This window comes from Cupressus sempervirens, chromosome 1 (genome assembly GCF_028749045.1).
Source record: "Cupressus sempervirens isolate cs-2001-9-10 chromosome 1, ASM2874904v1, whole genome shotgun sequence".
Lineage (NCBI taxonomy): Eukaryota > Viridiplantae > Streptophyta > Pinopsida > Cupressales > Cupressaceae > Cupressus > Cupressus sempervirens.
Genome location: NC_143118.1, coordinates 37,105,445 through 37,117,948, shown reverse-complemented (window position 1 = coordinate 37,117,948; position 12,504 = coordinate 37,105,445). Strand labels below are relative to the sequence as shown.

Genomic DNA, 12,504 nt, shown 5'->3' with positions numbered 1-12,504 from the left:
TACTAATCTCTCCAGAAAGATTGAGCAACATTCTCCTTGATATCGATGAATACTAATCTCTCTAGAAAGATTGAGCAATATTCTCCTTGATATTGACAAATACTGATCAGATTTTCCAAAAAGATTGGCAACCAATTCTCATTGACATCGAAAAATGCTTATCAACTTTTCCAATAGGAATGATTAACATTATTTTTATAATGTGAGCTTTAAATGCTTTGTTTAGCCAAATTATTTGGCATTGAAGAACCATGTCAGACGTCTGTAGGAAAGATACAGAGTGCCCCGTAGTTTGAGCTATCATGAGATTCAAAAGCGTGACGTCAAAGTGGGGGTTTTAATTGTCATACCACTTTCCTCAGTTGCTCTAGTCATCATCAATGCAATCTTCTTTTTGATTGAAACTGAAGATATATATGTGAGAAATATTACAAATTAAATTCACAACCCTAAACCTAAACCTAAAAATTTGCTCAGCACTCACAATTGCCGAGTGATAGTTTTGCTCGGTAAACACTAAGAAATTGAGTGGCATGAGAGTTTATCGAGTGAGCTCGGTAAATGAAGAACAAAAAACTTGATAGCCAAAGGATGCCAAGTGAGCTCTGTAGTGTGATTATCGAGTGAACTCGGTAGCCATAGGAGGGTGGAGCTCAGTAGAAGAAAGCATCGAGTGAGGTCAGTAGCCACTGCAGGGAGGAGCTCGTTAGAAGATGTTACCGAGTGAACTCAGCTTGAACTGTAGATGAATTCTACCAAAGAAAATACCGAGTGACACAATTATAATGTGAATTCCTTTTTGCCATTAAAACCAGAGAGCCAGAACTTGAAGCTTTCAAATAAACTTTGCAAATGCAAGGAATAAAAGAAGAAGAATAATGGATTCAAGTATGCCTGCTTGCTTTTTATTCAACTTAGATTAAATCATTAGAAAATTTGGGAGCATTCGGCTTCAACCAAAAAATCTTAAAGTAACCCTAAAACTTCAAACTAGAAAACTTCAAACTTACAGCTCTAATGGCTGCATACTACAATACCTAGAGCAATAACTGCTTCAACAGGTCGAATCAAACAACAAACTATGAGCTTACAGGATGACACAAAGAAGCATGTGCAACTACAGTCACGAAATAAACTTCCTCTGTCCTTGCAAATAACTGGATCTGTTGATCACTTTTCTGCAACTTCTCTCTACTCTACAACTTCAACTTCTTCTACTACTTCCTCTCTTACTTCTCTCTATCTTGTCGAATGAATCTGAGACATTCCTTTTGTCATATTTTTCCCCTTCCTTTTAGATTTCAAAATTTCACCTACCGCATTCATGTTTATGACTATTTTGCAATCCGTCAGGGGTGGTAGGTGGGCATTTGGCTCTAGGGAGAAATGACCAACTATAATTATTATTCCAAAACTCCCCCTTTATCCCAAGCAAAACAAAAAAGGATCACTATTGATCCAAATCAACTACACCAAGACACTCTCTTATGTGTACAAAAGTCCCAATGCCTAATGACTTTCTGAAAATGTCTGCTAGTTGTTGCTCAGACTTACGAAATTCTACTTTGATATCCCCATTCTCCACCAACTCTCTGATGAAGTGATATCTGATCTTAACATGTTTGCTTCTCCCATAGAAGACTGGATTCTTGGACAATGCAATTGATGAGATGTTATTACAATAAATTGTGGTTCCATTCTCTTGCCTTTCATTCAAATCTATCAAGATCCTCCTTAACCAAATAGTCTAACATGCTACTGCATTTGCTACTATGTATTTAGCCTCTGCTATAGATTGAGAAACAATAGGTTTCTTCTTGGATGCCCATGAAATTGCACTTGATCCCATATGAAACATGTATCCGGAAGTGCTCTTCCTATCATCTATACTTCCAGCCCAATCACTATTAGTATAACCTACCAACTTGAAATCATTATTTGCAATATACAAAATTCCAAATCCCTTGGTACCTTTCACATACCTTAGGATCCTCTTTCCCACTTGCCAATGGGAATCCTTTGGTGTTTCCATAAATTTGGAAATTGGACTTACTGCATGCATTAGGTCTAGCCGAGTTGCAGTTAAGTACATTAAACTTCCAACCATTCTCTTGTATAGTGTTGGATCCATTCTCTTGCTAGAGTCTTCCTTGCCCAACTTCAGACCTATTGCTGTTGGTGTTGGGGCTGCCTTACTATTCTGCATTTTGAATCTCTCCAAAATCTGCCCTACATACTTTTCTTGAGAGATGAAAATGCCATCATGCATTTATTTTACTTCTATGCCTAAAAAGTACTTCAAGAGACCAAGGTCTGTCATCTCAAATTCATTTTTCATGACCTCTTTGAACTCACCAATTAGAGTCTTATCATTACCAATAAAAATTAAATCATCTACATACAAGACAATAATTAACACATTTCCATTTGATGCCTTGAAATAGAGAGTAGGCTCACCATTGCTTTTGCTAAAGCCATTTCTCATCAAATATGAGTCAATCCTACTATACCAGGCCTGTGGAGCTTGCTTGAGCCCATAGAGAGCTCTCTTTAGTCTATATACTTTGTGTTCTTCACCTGCAACTTCATAACCAGGTGGTTGTTGTACATATACTTCTTCCTTCAATACACCATTTAGGAAGGCAGACTTCACATCCATTTGATATACTTTCCATTTGTGCTAGGCTGCAATTGCTATGACAACATGCATAGTTTCCATTCTTGCAATCGAGGCATATGTCTCATCATAATCTCTTCCATACTACTGTTTGTAGCCCTTAGCTACCAGCCTTGCCTTATGCCTATCAATCTTGCCTTCAACATTGCATTTGGTCTTGTAGACCCATTTCACTCCAATCACTTTCTTCTTGGGAGGCAATTCAATTAGCTCTCATGTCTCATTCCTTTCTATAGCATCTATCTCCTCATCCATGGCCTTACACCATTTCTTTTCCTTAATAGCTTCTTCAAAATATATTGGATCACTATGAGAAAATAATGCAAAATTAGCACTCTCATCATAATCTTCATACCTTTCATCTTGTTATATCTCCTTAAGATTCTTGGTCTTTCTTGGTAATAGGGAGGAGAGTGTGGGATCAGAATCTTCACTGCTACTGCTTTGTTGACTAGCTTAGTCTTCACTGTTACTTGGCACTGACACTTGGTCATGCCTAGAGGAGCTTGAAAATGACTGAAACTACTTGCCTTCTCTTCTATTTTCTCCTTCTTCTTACTATTCATCAGCATCTTCTTCACTCATAATTGGCACTTTACTTGATGTGCTCGGTGACTCATCAATTGAACCATACCAAGACTGATTTTCAAGAAATTCCACATCTCTTGAAAGAGTCATATTGTTGTTCAATGGGTCATACAATCTATATTCCTTTGATTCTGAGATTTACCCTATGAAGATGCACTTCACTCCTTTGTCATCTAATTTCTACCTTTTCTCTTTAGGTACATGTGCATATTCAACACATCCAAACACCATTAGGTGTTCAACTATCCATCTTCCTCATGACCATGCTTCCATTGAAATTTTTTCACGGACTACCTTTGTAGGATACCTATTAATTAGGTAAACAGATGTTGCCATAGCCTCTCCCCAAAATTTAGTTGGGAGACCTTTCTCTTTCATCATGCTTCTTGCTATTTCAACAATGGTCTTGTTCTTTCTTTTAGCCACTCCATTTTGCTGTGGTGTATAGTTGGCTATGACCTCTTTCTTTATACCATGTTTCCTATAAAAATTTATAAAAAAATTGGAGATATACTCCCCTCCTCTATCTAATCTTAGGACTTTGATATAGTGTCCACATTCTCTTTTAGCTTGGGCTTTAAATTCTACAAATTTATCAAATGCTTCAAATTTATTGTTTAAGAAATACACCCATATCCTATGACTAAAATCATCTATGAATGTCATAAAATAAGTACTCCCCCCAATGGAAGTAATTTGCATAGGACTGACTAAGTCAGTATGCACTAACTCTAATGGATATCTAGCCCTCCTAGAATTTCTAGAATTAAAGGGAAGCCTATGTTGCTTACCCAAAATACAAGCCTCACACTTGTCACATGAATTTTCTATAGGTGGCAAACCATCTACCATTCTTTTATTTGACAATAAATTTAAACCAGCATAGTCAAGATGACCATACCTGAGGTGCCATAGCCATGAGGGGTCTTCAATCACACTCCTTAGAGCTGATTGTGTGGGAGGTGCAACACCAACTTGAGATGAAAAACATGTCTCTATCCTCAAGGAAAACATTCTGTTCTTTGTCATTTGAACTGTTGCAAGTAAGTTCTTGCTCCCATCCTTTTCATGAATGACACGTGTCATTCTCCATCAGCACTTTGTATCCATTTTGAATGAGCTGACCAATGCTCATCAAATTGTGCTTCATACCAGGGGCAAAATACATAATTTATATTTCCTTCTTCTCACCTTTCTTTGTGTGGACCATAATAGATCCTTTGCCCACTACTGGTAGGGTTCCATTGTTACCCATTTTAATCTCAAATTTGAAACTCTTGTCAATGAATGAAAAAAAAGTTTCATTACCACTTATGTGGTTGCTACATCCACTGTCGAAGTACCAAACCTCAGGGATTCCTTCTTCACCAACATTACACATGATGAAGGTAGTGGCATTATTTCCACTTTCCATGTTCACATCAACCACATTTGCTTTTCTTGACTGATCATTTTTCGTCTTCCAACATTCACTTGCATAATGCCCATATTTATGACAGTAGTAGCATTCTACATTACTCTTATTTGAGTTATAATTTTTCTTACCTCCTCTTGAAGTATTTTGTGAGCTACTTGCTCCATTTTTTGGAGTTGATGAAAGCCAACTCCGAAGATGCTCAAGATTACTTGCATGCAAAAACCTGTCAAAGGGAAGCCAAATAAAGAAGAGCGTGGAGCAAGGGAAAAACCCTAAATGGACATGAGAGACCACATATATGCAAACATAATGAAAATTTATTTACAATGAGAAGTGATGTGATATGAAATAAAATGAGGGAGCTTGAATATAAAGAGCTCCAAGAATCTTCTAGAACAAGCTAGAAGATGCTAGGAGATAAGTGTGACAACTAAGCATACATCCACATAAGGTGGGAAGTCCTCAAAAAATGTGAGAGGATAAGTATGACTTAGGAGAGAACAAACTCCCATATTGTCAACATCTTATAACTAACTCTTAGACTACAACTAATAAATAAATGCATTTACCTTAGTAAGCTTAAGTAAATAGAATAAACAATTAATAAATTAATTATTTACTCTAACACCCCCCCTTAAGTGCAACTTAGGGAAATGCCTTAAGCTCACAAAACTAAGATGAATGCAGAATGGGTCCTGGCAATAAGGCCATTTTAGGTACCCAAGTACAAAAAGAAAATGCAACCTCTGAAAATGGGGAAAGAGAGAAAACCACGTGGAAAAAATCCTCCCCCAAAAAGAGGTAACCTAGTGAAGAATTGAAGAAGTCTCTAACTAGGGAAATGTTCCCTAAAATAGGAACAAAGAGAGATCATGAAGAAGCATCACTAAAGCATGAAGAGCCACAAAATTTGCCGAACTGCTGATCTGAAGAACCTTCATGGAAGAAGAAGGCACAAACTGAGCGTGTCTATATGGTAGATGATCCATCTCACCGAAATGCATAGGTAGCCAACCATTGCAATCACCTTGTACATAGGATCAACCATTGAATACATAGTTCGCACTAACGAACCATCGATCCAAGAATGCATTAGAACAACAACATAACCCCCCCTTAATGCAGATGGGGTATGATGACAAGAAATTAAGAAGGTGGGCCAAAGTCTCTTATAGATGAACCAAGAACAATGAGAGAGGGAAAGAGGTACAAAACACCCATAAAGACACGGTTAAACTGACTCTACATGAGGCTAGTATCGTGGAAGGGATACTCACTTGACAAAAGGAGAATGCCTAAAACAACAAACAACTATCCCCCCATGGTGCTTTATGAAAATAGTGCAAGTACAACTAACTCAAAACAACATTCATGACCCTTGAAATGTAAAAGTGGCACTTTATCTCAGTGTGATACAAAAAAGTGCTTCAAAATGATAACTACAATGATCAAAACTAAAAACCAGCTGATACAAAACATAGTACAACCTAAAACAAAGGAAACCATGCCAGGAAAATGATCCTCGGGCCTAAAATACTCAAAATATCCACCATATAGTAAAAATGCCAAAACTATGATAGAAAGAGCATGAGCCAAAAACTAAGAAAAATGACCACATTTCTGAAAAGATGATAGAACCATCTTTCCAAAAATATAAAGTTTTCAAAAAATGGGCATGGGATACAAAAGATATACTTGCCGAAGTCAAAAATAGGACTTCAAACTTTGACTACAAGAATGGGCAATAAAATGCATCAAAACCTTAAAATACCTACACCAATGTCTTCGTCTCGAAACTAGCTTTCTGATGCTTCTTTTGGATCTAAAAAATACCTCTGGATGCTCAAATTATGGCCAAAAAATTGAAGGTAGGTCAAAAAGGACCTAGAAGGAGAGTGCAAGAAAGGTTGATGCTTTGATAAATCGTTTGTATGATCGTATGATAGGAGTCTACAACTAAATTTTTTTTGCCTCCTGGAGCTTTGTCTCCAAAATCAAAAAGCTTTATATGAATCCTGACTACAAATGGCCTTCCGGATCCAATGGCGGTGTTCGTTTGGGCTGAAAGTGCTCTGAAATTTTTTTGATCCCTCGATTTGAAGAAAAAATACACAAACAAACTAGGGTTTGTGACTCCAAATCATAGCTTCAAAAATCTTCAATGAAGCAGTAGTAGGAAGGCTCTGATACCATGTTGGAGTTGATGAAAGCCAACTCTAAAGACGCTCAAGATCACCTGCATGCAAAAACCTATCAAAGGGAAGCCAAGGAGAGAAGAGTGTGGAGCAAGGGAAAAGTCCTAAATGGACATGAGAGACCACATATATGCAAACACAATGAAAATGTATTTACAAGGAGAAGTGATGTGATATGAAATACAATGAGGGAGCCCAAATATAAAGAGCTCCAAGAATCTTCTAGAACAAGCTAGAAGATGCTAGGAGATAAGTGTGACAACTAAGCATACATCCACATAGGTGAAAAGTCTTCGAACAATGTGAGAGGATAAGTGTGACTTAGGAGAGAACAAACTCCCCTATTGTCAACAACTTATAACTAACTCCTAGACTATAACTAATAAATAAATGCATTTACCTAAGTAACCTTAAGTAAATAGAATAAATAATTAATAAATTAATTATTTACTCTAACACCATCTCCTCTTCCTAAGCTTTCTGCTATAGCATTTCTTTGTCCTCCATTACCTCGGCCTCTGCCTCTGGAGTTTCTGCCTGAGCCATTTCTTCCTCTCCCCCTTCCTCTTGGATTTGACTGAGCCTTGAATGCTTTCTCTTGGGAAGAAGAAGATGTAGATCTGTTGATCCTATGCTCATGGGTTTGAAGAGTACCCATCAACTCATCCATTGTCAAAGCAGTGAGGTCTTTTGCCTCTTCTATATTCATGACCAAATTGTCATATTTATGAGGTAAAGTCCTCAATATCTTCTCCACTATCCTTTGCTCTTGAGAGTCTTCTCCATTCGACTTCAGTTGATTAATCACATTGGAGGTCCTTGAACTGAAATCTACAACTGATTCATTTTCCTTCATCTAAAGATTCTCAAGCTCCCTCCTTATATTTTGTAGCTTTACTATGCGAACTTTATCAGTCCCCTTGAAGTTTGTCTCAAGGATATCCCGAGCTTCCTTTGCATAATTTGCTGCCACAATCTTGGGAAAAAAAATTTCTGTCATTGCTGCCTCAATCAGACTTAATGCCTTAGCATCCTTCCTCCTTGACTCTTTCAAATAAGTCTTCTGTACATTTGTGAGAGTAGCATACTGAGCTGGGTCTGTCACATCATTGAACCCATTAACTACAAACTCCGACAAATCATTTGCAACCATTATGGTTTTCATCTTCTTTGCCCATGTATCATAATTTTTTCCATTGAAGGGTGGTGGTTGCTGCCATATCTTTCCTGCATCTCCTGCCATGTCAAATATCCCAAGAAAAATTTTCCCTAACTCACTTTGGATGTGGGGCCTCAAATCTATGATACCATGTGAGAAATATTAAAAATTAAATCCACAACCCTAAACCTAAAAAATTTCTCGGCACTCACAATTGCCAAGTGATAGTTTTTCTCAATAAACACTAAGAAATCGAGTGGCAGGAGAGTTTATTGAGTGAGCTTGGTAAATGAAGAACAAACAACTCAGTAGCAAAGGATGCCGAGTGAGCTTGGTAGTGTGATTATCGAGTGAACTCAATAGCCATAGGAGGGTGGAGCTCAGTAGAAGAAAGCACCGAGTGAGGTCGGTAGGCACTGCAGGGAGGAGCTCGGTAGAAGATGCTACTGAGTGAACTTGGCTTGAACTGCAGATGACTTCTACCAAAGACAATATCTAGTGACAAAACTATAATGTGAACTCCTTTTCACCATTAAAACTAGAGAGCCAAAACTTGAAGCTTTCAAATAAACTTTTCAAATGCAAGGAATAGAATAAGAAGAACAATGGATTCAAGTATGCCTACTTTCTTTCTATTCAACTTAGATTAAATCATTACAAAATCTAGGAGCATTCAGATTCAACCAGAAAACCCTAAAAGTAACCCTAAAACTTCAAACTTATAACTCTAATGGCTGCATACTACAATGCTTGGAGCAATCACTACTTAAATAGGTCGAATCAAACAAAAAACTATGAGCTTACAGGATGACATAAAGAAGCACATGCAACTACAGTCACGAAATAAACTTCCTCCGTCCTTGCAACAAACTAGATCTGCTGATCACTTTTCTCCAACTCTCTGCTCTACAACTTTAACTTCTTCTACTGCTTCCTCTCTTACTTCTCTCTGTCTTGTCAAATGAATTTGAGAAATTCCTTTTGTCATATTTTTGCCCCTCCTTTTAGATTTCAAAATTTCACCTATCGCATTCATGTTTATGACTATTCTGCAATCTGTCAGGGGTGGTAGGTGGGTGTTTGGCTCTAGGGAGAAATGACCAACAACAATTAATATTCCAACAATATAGCCATTCTTTTCAAATTCTTCGCTGATTGAAGATGTGGATTAATAAGTTAGCATGCTGCCAGTGTTATGTATCTATGCTCCTTGATATAATACTATTCTCTGTACTATGGATGCCATCATCACCATGTAAGACAATCAATGTTAGAAGTGTGAGGCCTTTGGTCACAAATATCGGTGCTCTTTTCGCATTTGACTTTATAGTTGGCAGAGTGGCGAAGAGTGCCATGGAATTAGCAGTGGAGAATGTGAACACCGATTCTAATCTGCTTTGTGATGCAAAGCTGGAGCTCACTACGATGGGCTCTAATTGCACTGCTTTCGTAGGCACATCTGTAGTTTCAATTTTTTAGGGTTATTACTCTGTTGATGGTTTAAATTATTATTTGGAACTAGTTGAGGTTCACATGGGTTATTGTACTTGTCATGGCTACTACTATTGTATTAGCTTGTGTTCAATTAGATTTAAACAAGAGTCTAGGTTTATTATATTGTCTAAATTGAACTATAATATCATATAATTATTCTTTTTGATAAGTAGGAGATATTTTTCATTGTAATTAATGTGTAATTTTTTAATTGAACTCGTTGATCCATGTTTTACATGTAGTGATTCATATGAACCCATCTCTCATGAGAATGAATGGAATGCTTCACACTTATTGGATCTAGGTGATGCTTATAGAGGTGAAGCACCGATACTTGTTGGGAAGTCATCCACCCAAGTACTACTCTAGCTTGAGCATGCTTAACTACAAAGTTTCTTCCATAGTTAAACTTGCTTTGCTTGCAACCCCATTTGCAAAACCTTCACAAGTCTTGTGTCTTATGAACCATTCATTAGAAAGCTCTTTAAGTTCATTAATTGATAAGTAAGAGATATTTTTTCCACAGCAAGTCAAAATGTGATATTGCTATATGGATTTAAAAGTGTAGTTTTTGAGTTAAACTGTGTAGTATTGGGATGAGTGACCTCCTGAGAAGTCTCGGTGCTTTAGCTCTGTGAGCATCTCCTAGTTTCAATGAGTGCCAAGTGTTCCCTTCATTCTCATGAGAGATGGGTTCATGTGAACCACTACTCATGAAAGATAGGTCAATGAGCTTGAGTCAAAAACTACACATTTAAATCCTGATAGCAATATCATAATTATTCTTATTTTTAGAGATCAAAATAAAATAATTTAAACTTAATTAAATAGAAATCTATGTCATACAATAAGGTCAAATTTTCTACAATGATATACATTAATTTCTAAACTATAAATAAAATAAACCTCGGTAAAATATAATCTAATACTAGATCTAACATGTATTAATAAATTTATAATCTTTCATATATTGACATAATGAGCTACAACAACTTTCAATAAGTATTTGTTTAATTAATTTCATATGTAGTAATAATATATTATTTATCTTATAGTAATTTTTGGGATTCAATTGTATAAAAGTTTTTAACATCAATACATGGAGTTAAATACAATTTAAAATATTTTAAATCATTGAAACTTCAACTCTAATTAGGGAAATATGTTGATTGAATCGACGACACTTTTTCCAATGTGGTGCATTCCCAAGACGAGAATTCCAATTGTTGTTCTTTGAAAAAGAGTGGTAAAATTTTATTAAGATAGAAAGAAATACAACAAGGAGAGTTCAACAAGGAGCTCTATCCTAAGCAACAAGTTCATCAAATTCTTGCACCATCTCAAAGGGAAGTTGCCCCCTATCCATAATATTCCAGTCCGAAGCATGACTAGAAGCCCATTTGGCTAAACAATCAGTATCTCTGTTCCATTCACAAGGAATATAAATAAACCTAATAAACTCAAAAGAGGTACAAAAGAGAATAATTTGATTAACAATAGTGGCCAGCTACCAACTAACATCCTAAATCTCCTGCAAGGAAAGCAAGTTCACCACCACTTGGGAATCAGACTCATAGATAATCTTGCTCCATCCCCGGAAGCAACATTGTTCCACAACATATAAAATAGCCTAAGCCTCCATGAGATTGTTAGTGTAATTACCCTAATGTACTAAGAAAAAGAATCTAGCATCACCATAACTACAACAAGCCACTCCCCCAATACTAGCAGGTCCCTGATTCCCTCGAGAAGAACCAACAGTGTTAATTTTCAAAGTCCAATGCCCATCCCGATCCACTAACATTTCCTCTGATGTGGAGGCCACCTAGACACTATTGGAAACCTTTGAGTTGCAACCCCATCTTGAAGATGAAAATTAAGGCAATTGCATATAGCGAGATCAACCAGATCCATACCCCCATCTTGCACACACTTCACTTGAATAGTTTCCTGAAAAGAATGTGAGATTTCCATCAAAGATGCATAACACCAAGCCAAACATCTTGGAAGATTCAACAATTCCTCTCCAGCCAGATATGCCAGAGCAACAATAGTGAGCCACTAGCCACATGAAAAAATTGCACTTGGACCAAGAAACTTTATTCCAATCTTGTTTCCACCAAGGGACCTTAGCATCCCCAAATAATTGTCTAGTTATCTCTTGATACCTAGTAGAGACATGATATTTACCAGACAAGGTACCTCCTCAAGCCAAAACATCTAGACCAAGCAAAGAGGAACACTCTCTAGAGGCCAGAATCTGAGAAAACTCCTGATGATCCACGTTTGTGCCTCTAGGAGGCCAATCAGAAGAGTGCTTCCATCTATAACAAATAACAGGGCCCAATTGATAAGGAGTCTTGTAATGAGCCCTTTTATCCCATCTAGTGGCATGAAAAGAATCACAAAGAGTCTAAGGATGAGGGTACTGGGATAATATGGATGAACCTCTTTTACATATCTAGAACAAAACTCTCTTGACTAACATCACACCAGTCTTTAGAGTATGCCAAACCATTGAGCCACGACCTTCAAGAGGAAGTGTAAAAATAGAGCAAGGATTAGCACCATGAAAATACTTATGAGTGATAATATGAGCCCAAAGTTGATGTTTTCCAGAGCACCATTTCCAATAAAACTTAGCAGTCAATACTTGACTACTCAAGAGAGCTGATCGGAGACCTAAACCACCCTCCTTTTTAGGCCTACAAACAGTCTCCAAGCTAATGACCATTTCGTTTGTTTTAACTATTTTTCATTAAGAGCTCTCAAAGCCTGTGATGTGTGTGATAGTGTGATAGGTTCTGAATTAAATCATGATGCTCTCAATTATTGTAATTATGTTTTAACATGACATGTCACCAAATGATTTCTACTAATCCTCTACAGAACTTTTATAATTGAGCAGTGTGCTATATTTTTTGATGTTTTGATCACAATAGTTTTTCTTTTCCTTTGTGTAGCTTTGGAGTTG

General features: G+C 37.0%; 1 pseudogene; it reads left to right on the top strand.

Annotated features, from left to right (window-relative positions):
* The window catches only part of LOC149576052 (glutamate receptor 3.1-like), an 83,805-nt pseudogene that overhangs the window by 70,363 nt on the left and 938 nt on the right, over positions 1–12,504 (top strand).